The sequence below is a fragment of the Equus przewalskii genome, chromosome X (assembly GCF_037783145.1).
Source record: "Equus przewalskii isolate Varuska chromosome X, EquPr2, whole genome shotgun sequence".
NCBI classification, from domain to species: Eukaryota; Metazoa; Chordata; class Mammalia; order Perissodactyla; family Equidae; genus Equus; species Equus przewalskii.
In genome coordinates this window covers 76,029,249-76,055,170 of record NC_091863.1, presented here as the reverse complement: position 1 = coordinate 76,055,170, position 25,922 = coordinate 76,029,249, and the positions used below count along the sequence as shown (strand labels likewise).

At 35.2% G+C, this 25,922-nt stretch overlaps 1 pseudogene; it reads left to right on the top strand.

The window, feature by feature from the left end:
* The first annotated feature begins 451 nt into the window (after positions 1–451).
* Positions 452–9,735, top strand: LOC103541476 (vigilin pseudogene; annotated as a pseudogene).
* Positions 9,736–25,922: the final 16,187 nt, after the last annotated feature.

The following is a 25,922-nucleotide window of genomic DNA, read 5'->3' as shown; positions in this document are numbered from 1 at the left end:
AAGTGAGACTTATCTTCAAAGACTGCTAGGGGTGTAGGAAAGGAGGCATCGATTCTTCTCTTAAAAGAGAACATTCTTTACTTTGGATTATGATTAAAGTAGATATACAATGTATGTTTGATAAGCCACAATTAGGCCTTTTGGTTCAAATAAAATTTCATGTTTAAATCAGCATGGCTTCCCCATATACTTGAGTATATGAACATTTTCTCATATCAGTGCTTGTGCCTCTATTATTTCTTCTTCCAAGTTACTCATTTCTTATGTGTTCAATCACCATGTATTTTATCTCATAATATTTCTGTGCCTGTTTTCTTTTCTTAAAAAATTTTTATTTGTATCTCTCACTTTAATATCCTAGCCTAGGCCAATCCTCACACTGTAAACATGTGGCCATCTTGGTTGGCTTTTTCACTGTGATGTCATAAACTCCCTCAAACTTCTAAGTTGTCCTGACAACCTTCATGTACACAGTGTTTCAGTGCCATCTTATACCAGTCTGATTATTCATCCTTTCCAGGTAATATAGTTTTACTTTTTCTGGATTTTTGTAGTTTCTAACTTTATCCTTGAACTTTAAAAGGATCTCTCTCTTCTATCCAGATACTGGTTTCTTTCCTTTAAGATTATCCTTGTTTATATTTGTTATATTACATGTATATGGCCAAATTGGTTGACTTTTTCAATGTAAAGTGAAGAGTCCCTCCAAAGTGGAAGTTGTGCAGGCAATCTTCTGATGCACACTGATAGTGTCATCTCACATCAGTCTGACAATTCAAACTTCACATGTCACATATTTTTCTTCTTTCTAGATTTTGGTAAGTGTACCAGATGCATTCATGAATTATAATATTCTAATTTTTCTTCTTCTTATACATATTTAAAATGTATCCTCACAATTTATACTTATTTATGATCGCTGTGAACACCATACCTTTAAATCTATCATTACTAATTATAGTAATATTATGTATTTTTGTGTTTTAATATCACATTTACATTTATATAATTATATATAGTTATTCAATTTTCATCTCCTAGTTGGTGCAGTGTCACTTTAATATGCTAGTATAGACTAATATCACTCCTATGAACATGTTTGCACATTGGTTGGGTTTTATCTTAGGTGACAAATTCCATCAAAATTCTGTCTATGGTTCTGGCCTAGTGGTGTAGTGGTTAAGTTCACATACTCCGCTTTGGTGGCCTGGGGTTCATGGGTTTGGACCCGGACATGGATCTAGACCCTGCTCATCAAGCTATGCTGTGGCAGCATCGCACGTGCAAAATAGAGGAAGATTAGGATGGATGTTACCTCAGGGGCAATCTTCCTCAAGGAAGAAGAGGAAGATTGGCAACAGATGTTAGCTCAGGGCCAATCTTCTTCACACACACAATTCTGTCTAAATTGCCCTGGCATTGTTTGGATGCACAATGGCTCAAATCATACTCAGTCCAGTCTGGCAATTTACCCTTTGCAGTTATATTGTTTTCTTGGTGGATTTTCTCAGGATTCTTCGTCTTCTTTTTGACATTTGAAACTTCTACTGGATTGTGTTTTGATATTTGCCTGGTGATGATGATGGTGATGATGATGGTGTTGGAGGATGATATTTTTTCTAGCAACTTCTGTGTATGCCATCTTTATTTCATCTTTCCTCGTAGTTCATCTTTTATATGGTCTATTTTACCAGCGGTATTTCATAACATATTTTCTGTTTCTTTTCAGATTTTTAATTTTTATTTACCAGTTGAGTGGAATATATCTTAAATATAAGTTGGTTGGGTTTAATATTTTATGTCACAGAGTTGCCAAAAATTTTGCACAATTTTGCACATTGTCCTGACAGACTTCAGGTGCACAGTCTTTTAGAGATAACTCAGGTCCATCTGATAATTCACACTATACAAGTAAAAGATACACACACACTTAAACTCATGCACACATGGGGGTTTTTGTAGGTCTACACAACAATACGTTGATAATTAAATTGAAAATTCAATGGACAGACCACTGCCTTTTGATTATAAAATCACTTAAAACAAAAATCCATATTTATTCAACACTTTTTATGCAATCGTTAAGCCATTAATTTTTTAATTGTCAAATGGCCAGGTTTTAAAATATTTGCAAGACTTTCTGAGGGTATTTCACGTGTATATGTGTAAGTGTGTTTGCTGTATTCATCTTTTATTTTTAGTGCCAAAGTCCATTATTAGAAACATAAAACACTTCTATATTTTTACATCTCAACAGGTTTACAGTCAAAGCAGAATATTAAAAAAAAAGACTGTTGAATTTGAGAGTAAATAAACTATTAAATAATTCAAATTCTACCTAGAAATTCTATTGATGATGTACATTCATCTCTGCTTGGACATTCATATTGTACTGTAATTTTTTTTTATTTTTCTGAAAGTATCTATTAATTCTCAGTAACAGTTGGTCTATTTGCTTTGACAGCATATCAAAGAAAATCTTTTTGACCTTTTTTGACAATTGTATTGCAGGGAGGAGCCAGAATATCTAAATTTGTAATGTATCCTGAACTTTATTTAGAGGGGAGGCCTTTCCTATGCTCTTAAAATCCAATATAAATAAGCTATGTTCCAATGTCCTTATAGTTCCTAGGTTTTGTTTAATAGAGAACACTGTATTTTAAATACAGACCTCTGAATGTTTCAGGTAATGAAAAACTAAAATTGTTGCCCTCTTCTCCCTCTTTTCTCTTTCTGCAATCTTGCTTATTCTAATATATGTTCTCTTGTTGGAATGCATGAATTGCATAGGCTTTTTTTTACTCGTTTTTTGTTGTTTTTGTTGCTCTGCTCTGACTGAGTTGTTTCAAAATTGCTGTTCTCTAGCTCACTGATTCTGCCTTCCATTTGCTCTACTCTGCAATGGATGATTTTTATTGCATTTTTTAAATTTAATTCATTGATGTCTTCAGCTCCAGAATTTCTGTCTGTTTTTATGATTTCCATCTTTTTGATAAATATTTTGTTCATGTATCTATTTTATAACTCCATTGAATTGTCTTTCTGAGTTTTCTTGTAGCTCATTGAGTTTCTTCAAAACAACTATTTTGAATTCTATATCACCTAAATTGCAAAACCCTGTGCCATTGAGCCCAGTTATTTGAGAATTATTGTTATCCTTACTGATGATATGTTTTCTTTATTTATTATGATTCTTGTAGTTTTGCATTGCTACTTTCATATCTGAAGTAGGAGAAACCTTAAAATCTTCAGTGGTTTACTTCAGATGGAGTATACTCTTTGTCAATGCTGTTATATATGGATTTTTTTCTCCTTTTGTATGAGTATACCTGCTCCACTCTTCATGCTGCTCTTGTGGCAGAATTCATTGGTTCTTACCATCCAGCAGGCTGGCTACTGGAAACCTCTCTTGTTTTCCAGAAGGTAGTGCTATAGCTCAAATTTGTGGTTTCTCCTTTGTCCACAATCCTCATCTGTATTTCTGATAGCACTCTGATTACTGGACTTGCTTTTGCCACTGCATTTGGGATCATGTACAAGGAGCTGGCCATAGAGTAGAGGCAGATGTGGGTTTAGCGTTCACAGCATTGAGGGTACCTGCAGACTTGTTGGGAATCTCCTCAGATGAGATACTCCTAAAAGCTCCTGGGTGGACTTCCTCTTGAAGATTTGAGTACAGTCCGCAGGAACCATATTGTTTTAGTGCCATTTGACATTGTCTGCCTCTTTCTGGATATCCTCTTTTCTCCTAATTATGGAGATCTCCCTTCACTATTCTGAGTCCTGCTGGAGAGAAAAAGAATTCTCTAGCAGCCTCCCATTCTACTGCAGTAGCCAGGCACTCACTCACTGCTCTCTTTTTTTCTTGCAGAGAGGTCTCCACCACCAGATATTTCATCCCTTTGCAGTGTTGCCTTGTTGGGGTAGGAGTACGGCACTAGGAAAGTTCCTGTTACCATCTCCATTGTGACCAAATGCATATTTTTTTTTTTCTCCAGTGGCATGCTGGAATCTCCTACTTGGGAAGCCTGAATACCTGCAAATTCTCTTTCATTCATGGATATCTGCCCAGGTCAGTGCTCTCCAGGTTTTCTCCTGACTGTGGCAAGGGGGGTGGGGGAGGTTTTTGGCTCTGCTAGTTCCACAGCCCATACTGAGGTCTGTCCACCTCTTACCAGATGCACAGGTGGGTGAGACTCCTCCTGGGTGTTTTGGTGTATTGTGCTGGATCCCACAACTCCAAAAATGGTGCTTTTGTTCATAGGTAGATATATAATTTATTGTTAAAAAGGGGGGACGAAAATGAGGAATATCTTATGCCACCAAGATGCTGACATCATCTAATATTTGGTTGCTTTGTGGAGAATAGGCCACAAGGGGCCAAAAGTAGGAGTGGTATAGCATTTTAATGCTTGTCACAGTGCTGACATGCTGACTCAGACTAGGAATTATAGGTTTGAAATGATGAGAAAAGGTCAGACTCAGATTAACAAGAATGTTATTACTATGCATGTATAATGTGAGAGAAAATGAGAAGTCAAAGATGACACCGCATACTTGGTCTGAGGAACAGGAGGAAAGCCAGGTACCATTTTCTGAGTTTCAGAATATTCCAGAAGGAAAAAGACTGAGAACAAAATCAAAAGTCCACTCGATGTATTAAATTTGAAAGGGCTATTATCTATTCCAGTGGTGATACTGAGCAGGCTTATGACTATACACATTGCAGCTCAGGGCTGGGGTATCATATTTGAGGAACATCAGTCTACCAAATATAGTCAATGTTATGAATCTAATTTACATCACATATGGAAAAAGATAGACAAAGAAAAGAGTCCAAAAGAGCACCCTATAACATTTCAATATGGAGAATCCCATTGAAGGTTTTGGAGCCAGGAACGAGGTGGACTCAGAAGAGTTATTAAGATAAAAGTAAATAGATCTGAAACATTATTCATCCATAAAAAGGATTATACTACTAATACAAGCGATAACGTTTGGGAGCCTCAAAAACATCATGCTAAGGCAAAGGATCAAGGTGCAAGAGGTCCAATGCACTATATAAGAGCATTTTTATAAAATGTCTAGAAAAGGCAAGTATATAGTGAAAAATGAATAAATTAGTGTTTGCCTGGATGTGTGTGTGTGGAAACAGAGTTACCTGCAAATGAGCATGAAGGATCTCATTGGGGTGATGGAACTGTTCCATGAGTAGGTTGTTGTGAGAGTTCCACGGCACTGTAAATAACTAAAAATCATTAAATTATATGCATAAGTGTGTGAATTTCATAGTATATAAATTATTCTTCTAGAAAGCTGTTAAGAAAATTAGGGAGCCCTGGAAAATGTGGTATCATTGAAGATGAGAGAATTATATTTTTCCAAAAGTAATATGAAGTTAACAGCAATAAGAGTCAAAAAAATGATGACATTCACTTAGAAAAATGAGGGTTGTTGATGATTCTGATAAGCGAAATTAAATGATTTCTTTCTGTTGTTTAGCAAAACGGTGGCTGTTTCTTCACAGTCTCTATAATTTAAGACATCTTGGTACTTTCATCAGAGTCGAATAGATAAAACTTGCACATTTTTGTCAAATTGTGTAAATAATAAGATTTTATTTTTTATTGACTTGAGTTTAGGGATGAACTTGGAAGGAAATTACATCTTTAAAATGTTTATTTTTCACACACAGTAATATGAAAAAAGACAGCTACAAGAATTTTCTGGCTTCTGAGCATTTAGCTGCAACATATCTAAAGTGAATGCAGTTAAAAATCAACAATGAGCTCCAAAGAAAATTTGACTGAGCACCAAAGTAGGTCCATTCAAAAAGGCAATTATGTTACTGCTTTAAATTCAGAAGAACATATTGGCACTCCAACCTACAAAGGTAAATTCAGTCAACTCTTAGAGAAAAGAAATTGGTTGGAAAATGCTCAGGAACCTGCTGAATGCTTGAGTAACAATAGTCAGCCTAGCACAACCTCAGTCATCACTCAAGTCTTTCATGTGCCTCTAGAGGAGAACGAGTATGTGAATCAGTTTGGTAAAGATAGACAAGGAAAATTCTACCTAGATATCATGCAAAAGACTGGTGCCAATGTAGAATTAATTTTTGTCAAAGACCAGGGCCTCTACATTATAGTCTCTGGTGAAACAGAAACTGTCATGAAAGCTCAGAAGGAGATTTTTACATGGTTTCAGGATCGAGGTTTAACTGCAGTGTCCATTCCCGAAGAACAGCCGTGCTTTGTTACAGGCAAGACTGGAGGAGAAATGCAAGACTTAGAAGAAAAAGATGCAACCTACATCCAGAACTTATGCCCAGATAACCACAGCAACTGGATTAATACTGTGGGCATCAAAGAGGTCATGAAGAAGGATTTACATGAAGTCCTAGGTATGTCTACTGATCAAGACAAATGTGCTGTAGAGAAGTTAGATGAGAAAAAAGCATTTTTTCCTTCCACTCCTGGACCATCCAGTAAAACTTTTGACAAAATTATACCAGAAACAGAGGCACACATCCATGTTCCACCACCTAGTGTCGATCAGACACAAGTAGGCTTTACTGAAAAAAAGCAGCAGCTTAATGAGGCTCAGGCTTGTGTAAAGGAGATTTTTGACAGCACTAAAAAGAAAAACACACCCATCAATGCAGAGATGAAATTTCAGCACAAGTGTACCATAGGTCCCAAGAGAAATTCTGTGCAGGAGACCTTGCCAAGAAGTGGAATTTCAATAGAGATCTTACCCGTAGAGAGCATGTCAGCTTCTGTGACAGAGCAAGGTGAGCCTGGAAGCTCAGGGAAGGCATTTTCCAAAGCCAGTTCGAAGACCGAACGTTACACTGTTTCCTCGATCTTTGTACCTTCCTGGCTTCACAGATTTATTATTGGTAAGAAAGGTTGTAATATATCTGAAATCACACACAGCATGCCAAAAGTTCACATAGAATTTACTGAAGGAGATAAAATTACAATAAAAGGACCAAAAGAAGATGTGAATGATGCTCAAGAACAAATTGAGGTCATAGTCAAAGATCTAATTAACAGGATGGATTATGCAGAAATCAATGTTGACTGTAAGTTTCACAAACATCTGATAGGGAAGAATGATGCCATCATAAAGCAAATTAAAGAGAGGAATAATGTTTCTGTGCTAATGTCACCTAAAAATGTAAAGAATAAATTGATTAGAATTGAGGGGGAATCTCAGGGAGTCCAACAAGCCAAGAGAGAACTTCTTGAACTTGCTGGTCATTTAGAAAATGAGCACAGCAAGGATTTAATCATTGAGCAAAGATTTCACCCTGCAATCATTGGGTGGAAAGGTGAACGGATCCATGACATCCAGAAGAAATTCCCAGAGGTGATGATTCATTTTCCTGACCAAGCACAAAAAAGTGACACAGTCCAACTTAGAGGGCCAAAACATGAAATAGAAAAATGCACACAATATTTGGAGAATGTGGTGGCAGACATTGTAGAGAGTAGCTATTCCGTAACTATTCCCAACTTTAAAAAGCCTCACAGAAATGTCAATGGAGAAGGAGGTGCAAACATAAAAAAAATCTGTGCAGCAAGCAACACCAAAAGTAATCCTCCGTCGGCAAGTGGCTACTCAGAAGATATTGTCATCAGTGGAAAACCTGCAAACTGTGAAGTAGCTTCTAACTGGATTCTTCCAACTCAGAAACATATAACCAATAGTTCAGAGGTAGAAATTTCTATTCCTTCCAATCTATACAAGTCTCTTACCGATTCTAAAGACTGTTTGATTGGTGCAATCATGCAAGAATGTGGAAGGATCCACATCCACTTTCCAAAAATGGACTCAGGCCTTCAAAGAGTCATTATTAGGGGCCCTGCCCAAAGTGTTGAAAAGGCCAAGACAAAACTGCTACAACTAGCAGAAGAAGAGCAAACCAAGAGTCATACTGTAATTCTCCACGTCAAACCACAGTATCACAAATTCCTCATGAATAAAAATGGTGGCAATGTTTCCAAAGTCTGTAATGAGACTGGAGCGCACATCATTTTCCCTATCCCTGAGGACAAGGATCAAGAATTGTTAACTATTAAAGGAACAGAGAAGGCTGTCAAAGATGCACAAAAGGGACTAGCGGCACTAATTACAAATCTAGATAACATTGTAGAGGAGGACATACTGATAAATCCTGTTTACCACCATCATTTTTTCATGAGAAGAGGCCCGGTTTTTCGCGAGATAACTGAGGAGTATGGTGGTGTTAGTATTAACTTTTCATATTCAGGAAAACAGAGAAGCAAAGTCACAATCAAAGGAGCAAAGCCTTGTGTGGAAGCCGCCAAAAAGCACATTCAGGAGATTACTGGGGACTTGGATAGTCAAGTCACAACAGAATGTATTATTCCCCAGAAGTTCCATCATTTTATCATGGGACAAATGTGTTCTCGAATCCAACAAATTACTAGAGATTATAATGTCCAAATCAAATTCCCAGATAAAGAGAACTCAGTTACTAATATGGATCCAACCGTTCAGAAAAATGAGGAAGAAGTTAGGGAAAAGAGCACTACGGAAGCTGCTTCTATTTCCCCAAGGAAATGTGACACCATACTTATCTCTGGCCAAAAGGAAGAGTGTGCAGCAGCCATGGAAGCCCTTGAGGCTTTAATTCCTGTCACTGCTGAACTAGACGTGCCCTTTGACCTACACCATTATATCATTGGTCAGAAAAGAAGAGAGATACGAAAGATAATGGATAGGTTTGAAGTTAATATACACATGTCAACACCTGGATTGGCATCTGATATCCTTTTTATCACGGGCCTTGCTGCAAATGTGGAGCAAGCCAAAGCTAGGTTACAAGAACTTGTCAAGGCTTTACAAAACGAAGCAAAAGATCGAGCATTAAGAAATTTTAAACTCAAGTTCACAGTAGACCCCAAATATCACCCTAAGATCATTGGTCACAAAGGGGTAGTTATTACTCAGATTTGCTTGAAGCATAAGGTTGCTATTCATTTTCCACGTAAAGGAAGTGATGAGACACAAGACCAAATCACCATCACTGGATATGAAAATAACACCATCGCTGCCCAGAATGCAATCATGAAACTGGTGCATAAATTTGAAAAAAAAGGGTTACTAAGCAAATCCCAGTAAACCATCGTGTTCACGGCCAGCTTATTGGATTCCATGGAAAAACCGTTCACAAAATCATGAATCAGTTCCAAGTAGATATCCATTTCTCTTCAAGACGATCCCAAAATCGAAATGTTGTCACTGTGACTGGACTCCCTAATAATGTCACAAAAGCCACTGCTCACATCCTCAATCTTGAGAAACATTATCTGGCTGTTATCAAAAAGCACGAGTCTCAACAGGAGCCTATGAAGAAGATCTCTCTGTGCAATTTATCCTATACTCCATCCAAGGATTTTGTAGTAAAAGATCTTCCCCGTACTGCAAACACAACTGAAATTATCCCAGACATAAACACGTCTGAAGATTTTCCCAGCTTGGGGAATCAAGTGGGTCCTAAGACTCACTCTTGGAGATGCAAACAAGAATGAACAACAACAACAAAAAAAGCGAAATTGTTCCAGCAAGCTTAAACATCCCATCAAAATGTGTTCTAAACTGACATAGCTTCTGGATCATTGGCACATTTCTTACACTGTTGTCTCCAGTGCATTCCTCTTTAAATTCTGCAGACTATGTTATAATAAAGATAAGGTGCTCAATTCTGTGTGTTTGCAGTAATTACTAACACAGAGTCTAATTTCCACTCAGAAGCTGTTTCTGATATTTCTTTTATGAAACAGAGTTTCCATTATTTTAAATGTAGTTCATTAAAATATTAAACAAATACCACATACTTCCTAAATTTCATGGTCTGCTTAGCAAGTCATTATTCATTTATCTTTCCTGATGAGAAGTCAACAATATGGCAAGGAGATTACATCTGTGTCATCATCCCAAGGCATAAATTTTGACTTTGCAAAAACTAAAACAGATTGTGCTATTTTTACTCTTTTTTCATGTGTTATTATTTGCATTACTTCCCCTCTTCTCTTTTGTAGAGTTGAACCAGTTTCTTCGACAACAGTTAAAATGTTCATCTAACCTGGCTTATAGAATAGTGATAAAAATAAGCTTTGGACAGCACGATTAGGTGCTGAGTGTTCTGTTGGAGGGATTGCATATCCAAAGTAGCATGGCAGTGATGTTAGAGGAGACAAAAAAGACCAAGGAATGTAAAGAATATCAAACTACCTAGAATTGCTTTGGTTTTTCAGACAATGTTTCTAACTGCCAATTGGGGGATTGAGACTCCCATAATTTTTCATTCCTAGGCATACCCTTCAGAAGACTACTTTAGGGAAAAAATGCCAAACCCAAAACAGACTGTGTTTTCATCTTCTTTTCAGTAATCTCCCAGGTCCGGTAAAATCTTAAGGTCATGATGCCAAGTCTTATTTTAGTGGATGATGTGGTTCCCCAATAAGATCCCCCCTGAAAAACTAACACACTCACCACTCAACCTGATGCTGATGTAATCAGCTGATGTCTGGCATCTACATCTACCCACCCCCAGCATTTTCCTCATCTCTAGTGAGCCACTTTGTGCAAGGTCATGTGTCCTTCCCAGGGGCAGCCTCCATCCAATGACTAGTCAACCCAGCTTCCTTCCCACCGTTCAAGACAATTATCCATGATCATCTCAAATCTGGAGCTCACCAAAAAGTAGGCTGAGTTCTTTGTTGTGACTGCATCAGAACTAAACTCCCTCTACCCAATTCTGTTGTGTTCATTCCCTAATAGTTGTTCATCTCAAGATGACTCTCCAGTTAACTTTTTGCCTACAAATGCTCTATCTCTGGGTCTGGTGCAGCAATAGTTAGATGAATTGATCTAAGAAACATCTTGTATGGGATGTGAGGGATATCAAAAGAGGGAATATGGAGACAGATGTTTAGTATCAAGGATTTTGACCAGATCTTAAGGAGTGGCTCACTGTCTTTTAAATCATCTCAGGTTTCCCTCTACCTGCCCAATGCCTTTCCAAAACACCGCAAACAAATGCATAGTGTCATCCAGCATTTAATATCTCTTAATTTTGATTTGTTTTTATCATAGCATTTAGAATTAGAGGATTTACAAGATAATATGCAAATTCTTATACCATCGCCTACTTCATCATGCCAGGCTGCTCTTCCTGCAGAGGTGGGGCTGGATAGCGGTTTGGGGAGGAAGGATGCTTGGGTGAAGGTAGTGCACACACACTTCTGACTTCAAATATATGCATTCAACTTAAATAAGCATTACCGAAGTTTCTTCACTTCCACAAGAAGTATATGAGTTCCTGATGGTCCACACCTTCACCAACAGCTAGTGCTAACAACCTGGCCTGGTGGGTATTATTTTAGCATAATATTGATTTTATGCCACTGAGTCAATGTCTTTCATGATTATAGGCATATTACCTATCTTTTTGTCCTAACCCATTAAGCTTAATTATTATGCTTCACACGAACCTGAGATATGATTATCCATGCTTGAGAAATGTTGCTAGCAGCATACTAGTTATTTCCGTTTGATCCTCATGAGCCCTATCCTCAATATCAACCATTGCTCACTAGAAACACTGGATCACAATTTAGAGATTATTACTATGGTACACTATTTAGAGTGATGCACTGATTAAATTTACTCCAAGGCTATGAAAATAATTCCCTATTCTATATTTCATTTTGAATTATATTTAGCTATGTTATTCAACAAAACCATCAGAGTATCTGCAATGAGATTAAACAGAATATTAATATATTTCAGTAGTAAATTGTATAAAGACAATAACAATAAGAACAAAATCAACGTTATAAACACATATTCAAAGAAAATCTTCTCCCATGATAAAATTTCCAAAGAAAAATAAAAGCTCAAAAATTAAACACACTTTAAAGTTAAATTTGGAAGTTTCTTTCTCCTTTTCTATGCTCTGAAATAATTTAAGTACAATCGGATTATTTACTCTTTAAGCATTCATAGAATGAACTCTCTGAATCCGTCTAGGTCATGTACATTCTTTGGGGAACTTCTGTGTTTTCTCTCTCATGGTCGCTTAGTCTATTGATATGGTTTTTTCTACATTTATTTTTCTAAATTGTTAAAATCTATTTATATTTTCAAATTAATTTTGGCATCGTTCATTATGATTAATTTTTCAAAATTCCTACTCTTCTGATGATTATTAGCATTTATGATTCCGTGTATTTGCACATACTTTCAGTTTAGATGTAAACATCGATTGTGTTAAGCCACTGAGATTTTGACTTAAATCTAATTACCTAATTAAGTCTACTTAAACTATTTCACAGAAAAGAAAAAGAGGGAAAACTTCTAAATTCTCTAAAGAATTAGTATGATATTAATGCAACATACCACCCAAAATTGCATGAAAAATCTTGAGACCAATCTTTTTTATGAACATTGATGCCATACTTAAAATAAAGTACTAGCAGATTCCAACAGTATTAAAAATCTTATCCTGAGTGAATGAGGTGTGTATTCCACGAATATCTGTTTTTAAAAATTAGGAAATAATTTTTATATAATTATTCCATTGGCATAATGCATCATATTGATAGAGATACGAGATAAAGAGAAAAATCATGTACTATCCATAGAGTAAGGTAAAACATGCTACAAATTAAATACCTATTGTTATTTTATAAAACCATTAACTGAATAGTAACTGGTGGTTAATTTGCTAACATTGCACACGCACACTGGTACTGACATACTATATAAGTGATGATTCTACACCAGAAGTTTTCCTGTTAAAATTTGGAATAAAAAATGACCACTTTCTACAATAACCTTTAAGATTGTGTTGTATTGCAGTTATCAGCCAAAATAATAGGAATGTGAATGCAATTTGTAGCTAATGACTAGAAAGGGAGATACGAAAGTATCTGTATTGGCAGGTGATGTAATTCTATATATGAAAACATCAAATATTCAATGGAAAACTATGATACACAATAAAATAATTTTACAGGTGAGCAGAACATAAAATCAAAATACAAAAGTGAATGGCTTTTTATTAGAAGCAATATAAAGTAGACAATATTGGATAGTAAACCTTACTTGTAATAAATAAATATAGATAAGTAAAATACTCAGGCGTAAACTTAACAAGAAATGACCAAAACTTACATAATTAAGGTTAGAAAACACTCTTGAAAAATATCAATGAAGATTTGAAAAAATAGAAAGAAATTAGGCAGTATGCATTTAATGCAATCTTAATAAAAATACTATAATTTCTTTTTTTCCCTGTGTCTTGACAAGTTGATTATAAATTTTCAAAGAAAAGATATGATTAGCTAAGAAAGCCCTGCTAAAGGAAAATATTCAAGAATCCACAGACCTACCTGATATTAAACACTAATTATACAGACTCAATTATTAAAATATTGTGATGTTTTTACCATATAAATACATAAGGCAAGGCGATAGAATAGACAACCTCAAAGCAGGCTCAATAGGTCACAGAAATTTAGTATCTGAAAAAGCATAAAGGGTGTGTTAAATAGTGAAGGCTTGTGTATTGGTTTGCTAGGGCTACTGTAAAAGAGTACCACAAACTTGGTGGCCTAAAATAGAAGAAATTTATTCTCTCACAGTTTCAGAGCTCGAAAGCTGAAATCAATGTGTTGAGAAGCCTATATTCCCTCAAAATGCTCTAGGAGACCACCTATTCCTTGCCTTTTCCAGCTTTTGGTGATGGTTGGCAATCCTTCTGGTGTCTTGGCTTTTAGACCCATCACTCCAATCTCTGTCTCCATCTTCACATTCCCTTTCCCTTGTATGTGTCTGTCTCCTATTTCCTTTTTTCTTATGCAGACACTGGTCATTCAATTTAAGGCACACTCAGGCAATTGAGGATAATTTCTTCCTGTGATCCTCTATTATATATGCAAAGACTTTTCTCCCAAGTAAGATCTTACTCACAAATTCCAGGGGTGAGCACAAGAGCATGTCTTATTGGGGAAGAGAGTTGCCATTCAACACACCATAGCGTGGATGTGTGAAAAGTCATATGGAAAAAGACGAAACAACCTTTTCCTTATTCCAAATAATTGTAGAAACTTTAAGTAGAACATAGAATCAAATATGAAAGTTATAGAAGAAAGCATGAGTGAAATCCTATATTATTTTCCAAGATTAGTAGTTAATAATGCTCATGTCTATAACAGGTGCTCAATAAGACCTAAGTGACAGAAAGTAGAAAAAGAAAATCTTGGTTCTAGCTTTTCCATGATTAAGTGTGATAATAACTTTGCTATCATAAAACCACCACACTGTGAGGAAAAATATTTACCTTAGCAAACTATGTACTCCCTCAGAAATTGCTATTTGAGGCATTTTTTACTTCTGGTTCAGTTCATACACTTGCGGTGGTGGTAGCCCGAGGCTAATTTGAACAACTTTCCTCATACAAACTTTCTTCTTCACTTTGAGCCCAACATCATTGGCCCATCAGACTGGAGGAATATAGTCTCAGTTCAGTGATATAGCTTTCACTCTCTCCTCTGAGCAGGTATATTTAGTTCTATGACTTTTTCCATTGTCACATGCAGAGGAAAAGCTTAGGTCAGCTAAATCTCTAGAAAGAATTTATTCTATTTCCAATTTGTTTTATCTTGAGAATCACAGCTAAAAATTTCCTGAACTGGTGATGATGTTGATGCCACTGGATCCTGAGCCCCAAAGGACTTTATGAAAACCAATAATTCTGCTTTTCCTTTATTTTTGAACAAGTTTGACATGTTTCATCAAGGGCCAAGTGAGAACAGCAAGGCTACCTTATCAGATATCTTTGAAGTTCACATTGTAAGTAATTGATTATTTTCCACTCAAGAGATAATGGACAAGCAAAATTAATTCAAAATTTGTCCTTTTACTTCCATTCCTGGTCCTTGAGATAACTCACAGGACAACACTGCCAAACCAATCTCACTTGAATAAGCAAGTTTATGCAATATGAAGCTTTACTAGTAGTTTCAAGGATACAAGGAATCAACAGGCCCATCAAAACAGCAAGAAGTCTGAGACATTGAGATAAATTCATGAGATACTTTCTTCCAACAATAGACTTGTTCTTTGGCTTAAGTTCTAATATAAGGGCTGCAAGTATGGTTTACAATGACCACACACAGCCCAGAGCATTTTAGGTTATAAGCCATCTGCATTATATACTCAGGTAGTTAGATAGCTTACATATTATTTTCTAAGAATCAAGTCCTCGGGAATCTGTAAATTCTGGGATTGTTTACCATTAGCTATGTGAAATCAAGGACATCCTGTTGATATCATTTTATTGATAAGGACACTACTCCTTACTGCTATCATCAGTCTATTGACCAGTATGTTTACAAGAGAGTTCTAATGACTTGTATCCTTTCTTCTTGGACTTTTCTTGGAGAGAAATGGAGCATAGATCATTTTTTAGATCCTCTTCTAACTTTAAATTAAGAACGCTTAGGGAGTATAACTAAAGCTGCCTACCTACAAGTGAGGACTCATAGTGTAATGCTAGAATATCACTAGTGCTGAGTAGTATAGAGAAATTGTCTATTTTGAGCTGAAAGATATCAACATTGGTCTGTCCACTAGTGAGCAGAAAAATAAATGATCACGTCATAGCTTTTGTCCATTTTCTTCTATAGAGTTGTATCTTCTTTTGCTCACTCATAAGAACAACAACAACAAACCTTGGAAGGAGTAGAATCTGATTTCCATAAGTGTCACTTATATTACTTCAAATGTCCAGTTTTCAACAAAATCATGAGACATGAAAAGAAACGGGAAAGTAAGACCTATACAAAGAAAATAAGATAGTCAATATAAAGTGACTCTGAGGAAGCGCAGATGTTCGCCTTACTAGACAAAGAGTTTAAATCAGCAACTATAATTATATATTATATTTTATAATCATTATCACCCAGCAACTAAAAAACAAAGAGCCAATAGAAACCAGATGTGAATAATTAAAGGAAAGTATGAAAACAATGTCTCATCAAATGAAGATTATCAATAGAGATATAAATTATAACAAAAGGACCTGATAGAAATTCTGGAGTTGCACAGAAGACTAACTAAAATGAAAATTTCACTGGATGGGCTATACAGCAGATTTGAACTGGTAGAAAGATAGAATAAGGAAACATGAAGACAGATCAATTCAGGTAATCCAATCTAAATAACAAAGAGAACGAAAGAATGAGGAAAAATAGCCTCACAGACCCATGAGGCACTATCCAGTATAATGACATGTGCAAAGTAGGAGTTCCAGAAGGAGAGGAAAGAAAGTTGTAGAAGAAATGTTTGAAGAAATTATCGTCAAAAACATGCCAGTTTGATGAAAAAGTGTAATCTGTAGTTGCAAGAAGTTCAACAAATTTTAAAAGGATAAACTCAAAGAGATCCACATCTACATACATCATAGTCAAACTGCCAAAGTAAAGATCCAAGAGAAAATCTTGAATGTAACAAGAAAAAAGCAACTTATCATATATAAGAGATCATTGATAAGATTAAAAACTTGTTGCTCATCAGGAACCACTGAGGTAGAAGGCAGTACAATGATATACTCAAAGTGCTGGAAAAAAATCTATCAACCACAAAATCTATATCCAGAAAAACTATTCCAAATCTGAGAAGAAATTAAGACATTTCTCTGTAAAGAAAAATAGAATGTGTTGCTAGTAGATCTGACCTACAAGTAATATTAAAATGAACGCTTTAAGATGAAATGGACACTAGAGATTAATGAAAATCCACATAAAGAAATAAAGTGCACCAGTAAGATTAAAGACATAGGGAACTACAAAATACAGTATAAATTTAATTTTGTGTCTAACTCCTTTTCTTATTCCATAACATTGAAAAGACAGCTGTATAAAAGATTAATCACAGCTTTCTTTAAAGGTTTTATACACAAAGATAAAATTTGTACAAAAATAATGCTGCCATGGATGGGGATGGAAAACAGCTATATCAGACCCAAATTTTTGTATAGTATTGAAATTAGGTTGGAATTAATCTGAACTATATTGTATTAACTAACAATACTCTTTCCAGTCCTTGGAGGCAAGAACAAGGAAAATATTGCAAAAATATACGGAGAAAAAAGAATTAAAATTGCATTCTACAAAATATCCATTAAACAGAAAAGTAGGCAATAATGGAGGAATAGAGGAAAAAATAGACACATGATAAACAAAAATAGCAATTTGGCAGATTTAAATTCTACCTTAAAAATGGTATTAAATGCAAAGAGACTCAAAATTTCAATCAAAAGGCAGACACTAGAGAAATGGATACAAAAACATTATCTAGCTATACGTTGTTTCAGAGAGAGACACACTTTACATTCAAAGACATTAACAGTATAAAAATAAAGCATAGACAAGGATATGCCACAAAAATGACTTAAAGAGATTTAGAGTGGTTATAATAATATCAGAAAGAAACACTTGAAGAGAAAACAATGTTACTAGAGACAAAGAAGGACATTTTATAAAAAAGATCCAATCTATCAGGAAAAGATAAGACTTCTAAACACATGAGCACCTAACAATAGAGTCCCTAAATACATGAAGCAGTAAATGATAGTCTTGAAGAGAGAAACAGACGATTCAACAATAACTATGGAAAATTCTATGCCCAACTTCGGACAATGGATTAAAAATCTAGGCAGAAGATCAACAACAGAATGGAAGACCTAAACAAAAGTCTAAACCAACTAGACTTAACGGACATCTATGAATATCTCCACTGAGCAGCATCAAAATACACATTCCTTTCAAGTGCACATGGAACATTCTCCAGGGAAATGCTTCGAGATCAATGAAAATAAAGCACAACATACCACAACTCAGAGAATGCAGCTAAAGCAATGCTAGGAGGAAATTTTATAGCTATAATGTCTATACTGAAAATGAAGATCTCAAATAAATACTTTAAATTTCCACCATAAGAAACAAGAAAGAAAAGTGAAAACTGAAGTCAGGATAGCAGATAGCAGAATGAAGGCCATAATAAAGACCAGAGTGGAAATTAACAAAATATAGAATAGAAAAGCAGTAGAAAAAAATGAACAAAGTTAACTCATACATAGTCAATTGGTATTAGATAAGAGTGCCAAGATAATTCAATTGGGGAATGAATAGTCTTTACAAGAAATGGTGCTGGGAAAGCTTAATATCCACATACAAAGGAATGCAGTTAGACTTCTACTTCACAGCCTACACCAGAATTCAATCAAAAAGAATCGAAGAGCTAATGAGAAGATCCAAAACTATAAAATTATTGGAAAAAATATGAGTGAATCTTTGTAACCTTGGATTAGGTCATGGTTAGTTATGTATGGTACAAAAAGCAGAAGAAATAAACAAAAATAGATTAACTGGACATATCAAAATTAAACATTTTTTGTTTCAAAGGCTACCATCAAGAAAGTAAATTGGTTGAGGCCAGCCCGGTGGCACAGCAGTTAATTTCAGACATTCCACTTCAGTGGCTCGGGGTTCACTGGTTAAGATCCCAGGTGTGAATCTACGCACTGTTTGTCAAGTCATGCTGTGGTGGGTGTCCCACATATAAAGTAGAGGAAGGTGGGCATGGATGTTAGCTCAGGGCCAGTCTTCCTCACCAAGAAAGAGGAGGATGGGGGGGGCAGATATTAGCTCAGGGCTAATCTTCCTCAAAATAAAAATAAAAATAAGAAACTAAATTGGTCAACAAAAACAAAAATAAACAAGTGGGGTTACATTAAACTGAAAAGCTTTTGCACAACAAACTATACACAAAATGAAAAGAATTTTATTTTCTTTTGCTTGCTAATTAATGGAAGAAAATATTTGCAAATCATATATCTGATAAGGAACTGATATCCAAAATATATAAAGAACTTATACAACTCATAGCAAAAACATAAACAACCTGACTAAAAACTACCAAGAATATCTGAATACACATTTTTCCAAAGAAGACATGGAGATGGCCAACAAACACATGAAAAGATGCTCAACATCACTAATCATTAGGGAATGCAAATCAAACCCACAATGAGATATCATCTCACACTTGTTAGAATGGCTATTTTCAAAATGATAAGGGATAGCAAGTGTTGGTGAGAATGTGGAGAAAAGAACTCTTGTGCACTGTTGGTGGGAATGTAAATTTGTGCTGCCACTATGGAAAATGGTATGGAGTTTCCTCAAAGAATTAAAAAAATAAAACTGCCATACAATCCAGCAATTCCACTTCTAGATATTTATCTGAAGAAAACAGAAACACTAACTGAAAAAGATGTATGGACGCCATGTTCATTGCAGCATTGTTTACAATAGCCAAGATATGGAAACAACCTACGTGTCCATCAATGGCTGTGTGGATAGAGAAATTGTGGAATATATATACACTTGAATAGTATTTGGCCATAAAAAAACAATGAAATCTTGACACTTGTGGCAACACGGCTGAACTTGAAGGGCAACATGTAAGTGACATAATTTAGACAACGAACAACAAATGATATATGATCTCTTTTATATGTAGAAGCTAAAAAAACAAAAACAGAAAAATTGAAGCTCACAGATACATAGGACAGATTGGTGGCTGCCACAGGCAGGGGGGTGGGAGGTAGGAGAAATGGATAATGGTGGTCGAAAGGTACAAGCTTCCAGTTATAAAATAAATAAGTAATGTGGAAGTAATGTACAGCATGGTGACTATAGTTATTAATCCCCTATCGCATATTTCAAAGTTGCTTAGAGAGTAGATCTGAAAATTTCTCATCAAAAGAAAAACTCTATTCAAGGTGCTGATGTTGACTAGACCTATTGTAGTGATCATTTTGCAATGTATACAAATATGGAATTCTTATGTTGTATGCCTAAAACTAATGTAATGTTATGTATCGAGTACACCTCAATAATAAAAAAGTGAACTGGAAGGAAATATTTGAAAATCATATATGTGGTGAGTGATTGTATCTAGAATATATAAAGAACTCTTACAACTTAACATTAAACAAGACAAATAACTCAATTACATGCTGTGAAATTTATTTGAACAGACATTCCTCCCAAGATGATATGAAAAATGTTCAATAAGCTATGAAAATATGCTTAGCATCAATAGTCATCAGAGAAATGAAAATAAATAAAGTAAAAGGCACCATTCACACCCAGTAGAATAGCTATAATAAAAAAGACAATAACAAGTGTTGACAAGGATGTGGAGAGGTTGGAATGATTATACCTCGCAAATCAGAGTAGAAAATGATGTACTCACCATGAGAAACAGTTCAGAAATTCCTGCAAAAGATAAATAGAGACCCAGCAATTTCATTCTTACACATATACTCAGGAGAATTGAGCACAAATGTTCACATAAAATCTTGTACCTGCATGTTCCTGAGAGCATTATTCAGAATAGCCCCAAACCACAAACAACCCAAATGTACTTAAATTGACCTGTGGATAAACAAAATTGTGGTATATCCACATAATGAACACTTGACAATGAATAGGAAAGATATACTGATATATCTTACAGGATGGATGAACCTTGAAATAGTAGGCTAATTGAAAAAAAATTCAAACACAAAAGACCACATATTGTAAGATTGTATTTATATGAGATGAGCAGAATAGACAAATATGTAGAGATAAAAAATAAAGTAGATTTTTGGTTGTCTAAGGTTAGGATTAGAAGGGAATAGGAATTGACAGCTAATGGGTTTGTTTTTGGGGTGATGAAAATGATCTGGGACTAGATTGTGGTGACTTTTGCACCACTTTATGAATATACTAAAACCACTGAATTGTGCACTTTTTTTTTTCTTTTTACTTTGTGACCTACTTTGCTCACTTAAGAGTGGATCAAAGACATTGTTTCATATCAATACATTGTGACTAAGAAATTCTTCACTGAAGTGACTTATCCTATGGAAATAAAGTAGAGATGCCAAAAATGCTTGTGTGCCAGGCTGGTATTTCCTCTACTGTTTATAGCTGTGTTGTCCATATCGTGGCCACAAACCACATGTCATTATTTTTTTAATTTAATTATTTATGACATTTGTAATCAAGTTTATTAAGTGAACTAACTTCAGATTTTTACCACATCATCACACTTTTCCTTCAGCTTTGTGAGTATATAGCAGTTCTCCTCTTTGATAGTTTATTATTATTATTAATTTTTCTGACAGTCTTCACCATTTCTCTAACCTCCCACCTCTTGCAATCACCAATGAGTTCTCTGTATCTATGAGCTTGGTTTTGTTTTGTTTTTATTTTTTAGATTCCATGTACAAGAGAGATCATATGATATTTGTCTTCCTCTGTCTGAATTATTTCACTTACATAATGCCCTCAAGATTTATCCATGTTCTCAAAAATGGCAAGATTTCATTCTTTTCTAGGGCTGAATAATATTCCATTTAATTATATACCATGATTTCCTTATCCATTCATCCATCAAGGGACACTTAGGTTGTTTCCATATCTTGGCTATTGTAAATAATACTATAATGAACGTGGGCGTGCACATATATACATATTATTTTGTGTGAAGAAGATTGTCTCTGAGCTAACATCTGTGCCAATCTTCCTCTGTTTTGTATGTGTGACACCATCACAGCGTGGCTTCATGAGTGGTATGTAGGTCTGCAGCTGGGATCTGAACACACGAACCTTGGGCCATCGATGTGAAGCATGTGAACTTAACCACTATGCCACTGGACCGGCCCCAGGGGGCACATGTTTTTTAAGTTAGTGTTCTTGTTTTCTCCTGATAAATACCCAGAAGTGGAATTGGTAGATCATATGGTAGTTGTATTTAATTTTTTGAAGAACTTCCATACTGTTTTCCATAGTGATTTCACCAATTTACAACCCAGTAACACGCACAAGGGTTCTCTTGTCTCTACATCCTTACCAACACTTATTTCTTGTCTTTTTGATTATAGCCATTCTAACACGTGTGAGATGATATCTCATTGTGGTTTTGATATGCACTTCCCTGATGATTACCGATGTTAAGCATCTTTTCATGTACCTGTTGGCCCTCTGTACATCTTCTTTGGAAAAATGCCATTTCTGTCTCCTACGTGTTTTTTTAATTGGACTGTTCTTTTGCTATGTAGCTGTATGAGTTATTTATATATTTTTAATATCAGCTCCTTATCAGATATATGATTTGCAAATATTTTTCCTGTTCATTATGTTGTGATTTCATTTTGTTTATGATTTCCTTTGCTGTGCAGGAACTTTTTAGTTTGATGTAGTCCCCCTTACTTATTTTTTTATTTGTTGCTTTTGCTTTTGGCATTTGACTCAAAAAATCATCACCAATCCCAATGTCAAGGAGCTTAGTGCATATGTTTTGTCTAGGAGTTTTATGGTTTCAGGTCTTACACTGATGTCTTTAATCCATTTTGAGTTCATTTTTGTGTATGGTATAAGATAGTCTTTGAGTTGCATTCTTTTTCATGCAGCTATCTAGTTTCCCCAGCATAATTTGTGGAAGAGACCAGTCTTTTGCCCAATGTATCTTCTTGGCTCCTTTGTTGTAAATTAATTGACCTTGTATGTGTGAGCTTATTTTTCAGCTCTGTGTTTTGTTCAGTTGATCTGTGTGTTTGTTTTTACGCCAATATCATACTGTTTTAATTACTACAGTTTGTGCTATAGGTTGAAATCATGGCATTATACCTCCAGTTTTGCTCTTCTTCCTCAAGACTGCTTTGGCTATTTGGGGTCTTTTCGTGTTGCCAGAGAAATTTTCAAATTATTTGTTTTATTTCTGTGAAAAACACCATTGGTATTTTTAGAGTGATTGCAATGAATCTGTAAGTTGGTTTGGGTATTGTGAATGTTTTAACAGTGTTGATTCTTTAAATCCATGAGCATGAAACATCTTTCCACTTGTTCATGGATTCTTCAATTTCTTTCCTTAATGCTTTACAGTTTTCAGTATAGAGATCTTTCACTTCATTGGTTAAATTGATTCTCAGGTATTTTATTCTTTTTGATATAATTGAACTGGGATTGTTTTCTTAAATTCCATTTCTAATAATTCATTATAAGTATATAGAAAAGCAACATATTTCTGTAAATTGATTTTGTATCCTGTAATTTCACTGAATTTATTTATTCACTCTAACAGTTTTTTGATGGACTCTTTAGGGTTTTCTCTATATAATATCATGCCATCTGCAAACATTGTCAATTTCACTACTTTCTTTCCAATTTGGATGCCTTTTATTTCTTTTTTTCTTTTTCCTAATTGCTCAGGCTAGGATTTCCAATACTATATTGAATAAAGTGACAAGAGTGGGCATCCCCGTGTTTTTTCTGATCTTAGAGGAAAAGCTTTCAGCTTTTCACCATTGAGTAGGATGTTAGCTGTGGCTGGTTATATATGGCTTTTATCATATTGAGGTACGTTACCTGTATATCCGCTTTGTTGGGAGGTATTTTTTATCATAAAAGGATGCTAAATTTTGTCAAATGCTTTTTATGCATGTATTGAGTTGTCCATATGATTTTTATTCTTCATTTTGTTAATGTGTTGTATCACATTGATTGATTTATAGATATTGAACCTTCCTTGCATCCCTGGAATAAATCTTAGTTGATCATGGTTTATGACCATTTTAATGGATTGTTGAATTTAGTTTCTTAATATTTTGTTGAGCATTTTTGCATCTATGTTTATCAGGAATATTGGCCCGTAATTTTCTTTTTTTGTGGTGTTCTGGTCTGGTTTTGGGATCAGGGTCATGCTGACCTCATAAAATGAGTTTGGAAGAGTGCCGTCCTATTCTGTGTTTTGGAAAAGTTTGAGAAAGATGGGTATTAACACTTTGGATGTTTGATAGCATTCACCAGAGAAGCCATCTGGTCCTGGGCTTTGGTTTGTTGGGAGGTTTTTGATTACTGATTCAATCTTCTTACTAGGAATCAGTCTGTTCAAACTTTCTATTTCATCATGATGCAATCTTAGTAGGTTGCATATTTCTAAAAATTTATCCATTTCTTCAAGATTGGCCAACTTGTTGGCATATTATTATTCACGGTAGTCTCTGAATCGTGCACTTTAAAGGCATAAAATTTACAGTATGTGGATTATTCCTCAATAAGGCTATTGAAAAAAGCAAATAGACTATAGATAGTTTAAAGCAGAAATAAGAGCAGTGAGTATATAAAGTTGTTTTTATCATATGTTGAAACAATTTATATGTCAGAAATAATGGAGAATATGGAGTTATTGGAAACGTACTGTTTAAGATTCCTACAGGGGATGGCCCTTTGGCCTAGTGGTCAAGTTCGCACGCTCCCCTTTAGTGGCTTAGGGTTTCACTAGTTTAAATCCTGGGCACAGACATGGCACCACTCATAAGGCCATGCTGTAGCGGCATGCCACATGCCACAACTAGAAGGACGCACAACTAAAAAATATGCAACTATGTACTGGGGAGTTTTGGGGGGTAAAGCATAAAAAATAAATGAAGACTGGCAAGAGTTGTTAGCTCAGGTGCCAATGAATTCTTAAAATATTTATGAAGTGGTACAATATTAACATAAGCTAGACTGGTAAGAGTGCATATTTTAATATCTAGAGTGAATGTTAACATACGCAGATGTATGCCTACAATGTCAGTAGTGGAAATAAAATGGAATATTAAAAACACCTATTAATCTAAAGGAGGCAGGAAAGATGAAACAAAGGAACTGAAAAAAGCAAATAGCAAGATGGAAGGCTTAAACCAAACAACAAGAGTAATTACTTCAAATGTAATGTACTAAAATCTCCAACTAAAGCCATTGTCACAATGAATTAAAATACAAGCCTCCACTATATGCTATTTACGAGATGATATGCACTTTAAACATAAGTGCAAAGACATGGATAGTTTGAATGTAAAGCCATGGAAAAGTTACACCATATAAGCAGTAATCCAGTGACCATCTTAATATCTGGCCACACAACCATAGCTATTATTATGGGTCTAAGTTAGCAATCAGATTCTTGAAATGCAGACTTTAATCTGCTAGTGAAATTGCTTAGCTTTATAGAAGGATACAGGCAGTACAGCAGGTTGGACATCTTTATCTCATTGAAAGTCTCATCAGCTATCCAATTGCACAGCTTCTTTTACCCTTTCACTTGCATTAATCGATGATGGGGTGTGATAAAAAGAGTCAAAGATAACTCAAGTTACCTTAATGTATAGAAACTTTACCCTCAATTTCTGTGTAATATTTTAACTGTCCTAGTAATTCATGCCAATTCATTTTTCCTCCAGCTCAGGTTCTGCCCCATACAACAGGCAAGATCCAACACTTCCATTGCTCTTGACTGTGCAATTTCAAAACAGTCTTGTGAGAAGTCATTGAGGTCGTTTCCAGAGAGGTCTACATCAGTCCACATCTGACCTCGATCTTTTACTCACATTCCATTCCCGTGATCATGACTAAGTACTTTAACATTCAGTTTTCCTAAGATATCCTCTGATATCTTCTTCGACAAGCAAAATTTCAATTTCAATATTTTATAAGAAGGCTAAACTATGTCATATACTTAAGAACTGTAAAATCAGTCTTATGCCTATTGAGGTATTCATATTCCTTTCACAAGAGATGTTAGCCTATACAAAAATTCAGCAAGTGTTTTAATATTGCCTAAATAATTAAAATATTTCCCATCTATCAATTGCCACTTGAACTTTCTCGAAGATATTGATAAAGCTAATGCTTCTGTTCTCAATTTATCTAAAGCCAAGTTACTTACTTTTCTAATACATTTATGTAGGAATCACATATTTTGTGGGTTTTAAGTCAATTTAT